Below are 3,231 nucleotides of genomic sequence, written 5' to 3' on the forward strand. Positions count from 1 at the left end.
TGTTCTGTTTGATTTGATGATTGGTAGATTGAATTGTTGTGCCGTCCGTTTTCGTTTACCTTTATATTGCTCTGTTGCTGTTATTTCTTTCCCTCGATCGACTTCTATATCGGACGAGCAAGCAATCTTGCGAATCTCGCCATTTAAAGTATCTATATGCTGAACAAGCTATTCCGTATTCTATACGTTTTGGACTGCTTGTATTTGAGAACAGAAGATATTTGAGATACGCAACGCTTGCTTAGTAGGCTACCCATCGCCAGATTTAGTGTGCAGCAGACAGGATTCCGACACCTGATAAAGCGCCACTCATTGAACTCAGTGCCGCGTCGGAACATAAGTATTTGGGATTTCCTCAGGTGTCCCATATTTTTTATCACTGGCATTTAACTCATTATTCAGCCAGCATTACAAAATATTTACGATTCGGAATTTATCACGAACAATGTTGACAAACTTAAATGTTTGTGCTACTATCCGACATGAATGAATCGGAAGATTTTCATGATCACATTTTACTGACGATTGTTGTCCGTAGCGTGTTTGTTGTAGAGGGTATATTTTGTGTTGTATATTTAGAAAATGGCCCCAAGACGGCCTATAAAGACGTTGCAATCAATGCTGTGTCTAAATTTTCACGAGTCAGCGCGCCCTCACCAACTCACTGCGCGGTCCCTTGGACAACAGTGCGTACCTACCAAAAAGGTCATTACTTCAGTTTTTTTGTGCGCAGCATAGACTTTCTGTGCGCAGAGACCATGTCACACTGCGCCATTGTGCACGTACGCAGCTTAGAGGGAACACTGGTGGCAATGCTTGTAATGATATAATATTGTTTGGGTGCATAATTGATATCTTATTCGCTCATGAATTACCTTAACTATACATAAAAATATCAGCGTTGCCCGCTATGTCGTTAGCATTGCCGTTAGACTAGTTTTAACGTAGATCCATATACGGCAGGGGTGAGACAAACTTTTAGACCAGGGGGTTCTCGACCAGTGGGCCATGGCTCACAGTTGCATTTTGAGGTGAGCCACAGGAGCATTTTGAGGTGTGCCACTGAGCTATGTTAAAAATTGTAGAATTTGTGAAAGTTTAGTTACATTCGTTATGTTATTCGCTCCAAAAATATATTCATATTATCGAATTATACGAAAATTACATAAAGGTGTTCATCTAACTCTGTTGAGACACAGTTGCACCTATGGCGTCACAATGAACAAGTCGAAGATGCAGGGGGCGGTATCTTTTGACCCCGTGCTATGACAGACTGGGTGGGGATAACAGCAATTGTATAGTAACTGAAAGTAAATGCTGAGGTAACCAACTATTCCGGCACGATGATATGACGTATGTCGTTGAAAATGGTGTGCATTACACTAGGAGGTGTATTTGATGTAGATTTATGGTAATTCGGGAGGTCTTATTATTGAAACATAAAAAAGCATAATTCCAATCTATTATCAATTACTATCAACTTCCTGTAGGCGTATAGGGCACCACCGCAACGAATCGTAACGGATTGAGGACTTTATACCGCAGTACATTAGTCTTTGGACTCGGTTTACAATGTCCGACCTTGAAATCATTGTGCAAATATATATAACGTAAGAGTCATATGAATTGAGTGCATCATTAGATTGAATGTTCTGACATCGCAACTTCAGTAGGTACAAGACAGTGATCATCGATGCTAAGTTGGTATATTACGGCCGGCCATGACATTTATTCGACTGATGCACAAACATCACTCACAGTTGCAGTGTCAGTTACAAATCAGAGTACAGCGAACTCGATCGTAAACATAAGATCCAATCTCAAAATCAATGACGGTTTGTCTAGTCCAGTGGTTCCCAAATGGTGGGGAATTCCCCACTGGTGGGGAATTTCGGGATTTCTGGTGGGGAATAGTCTCACTTTCGAAAAACTCTTTAAAGTAATATTCTCCTATATTGAATTACGTTTTGAAATGCCGTTCGTATCTCGAATATATCTTAGCTCATTTGCAATTCGGCGATTCCTATTATCAGTGCCTCCAATTAGTGAGGATCGCCCCGATAGCGATATTCAATCTCCAGAGAAATAGTGAAATGGTGATGCGATCGGCTTCTCGATCGGTAGGTAGTGGGTTCGATCCCCAGCCGGGTCATACCAGAGACTCGAAAATTGGTATCCGCAGCTATCCTGTTAGGCGCTCAGCAATCATGGATGGCATGGAGGAAAAAACGGCGGCGCAGACTAGATGACCTCACGGTCGTATCGCAACTACGTCGTCAAAGTATTTTGAAAAAGAAAAAGAAAATCATCTCTCTCTCTCTCCAGCAAATGTTTTTATTCATTTATACACCATCATCGGTCACGAAACATAGTGACAAAAAATGATTCATTGTGATAAAAGCTCATATTGCTGACCATGTATTCAACGGAGTTCGTGGACTCGATAATTGATAGCACATCCGGACTCGTTACAAATGAAATTACATATTTATGTTATTTAAAGTTCTTTTAGTAGGGTGGGAAAGCTTAGTTTAGGGCGGCTTATATATATATCGCACGCACGAGTTCGTTAACATCAGGAAGTTTATCGGGCATTTACGCATGTAAATTGATGCTACCCCGGAACATTTGGAAAATTTTCAAACCCCTCCTATTTTCTGTTGGCTGTGCGCCTGGGTAGATACATATATTTATGGAAGTGCGTTTACGGCTAGCAGTTCACTGTTGTGTAGGTTTACCATATTCTGGAATCGGGAAAGGAGGGCACTTTTTCAAAATTTTCAGACTTGGAATACTGGACTAAAATTCGGAAAAAATGGTAAATAAGGTTGTCACTTTTGTTCGAACCACGAGTTTCCTATTTAGCGTCATTTATGCCCATTTCACTCGAATCTACCCACTATCTTACCTCTAAAAGCCGTAAAGGAGGAAGAATATCCAAAAAGGAGGACATTTAGGCGTCCTCGGAGGGCATTCTCAAAAACTTGAAAAAAGAGGAGGTAAGGTAACCCTACTGTTGTGTTGATTTTATTGTGGGCTGATCAGTCCCGGGGATCTTAACAATCTCCAATAGCACGGTCTACTACTTACTAATCAAAGTCTTGCAAAATGTTATTGAGGTAGCTTTTTGAAGGGTGAATATGAATATAGAGATTTTAAGTGGGGAATGAAGGCTCGGAATAATTCGGAAGTGGGGAATTAGGATAAAAAGGTTGGGAACCACTGGTCTAG

The sequence above is a fragment of the Botryllus schlosseri genome, chromosome 9, assembly GCF_051294905.1.
Source record: "Botryllus schlosseri isolate E-star chromosome 9, Bs_hap1, whole genome shotgun sequence".
Classification (NCBI taxonomy): Eukaryota; Metazoa; Chordata; class Ascidiacea; order Stolidobranchia; family Styelidae; genus Botryllus; species Botryllus schlosseri.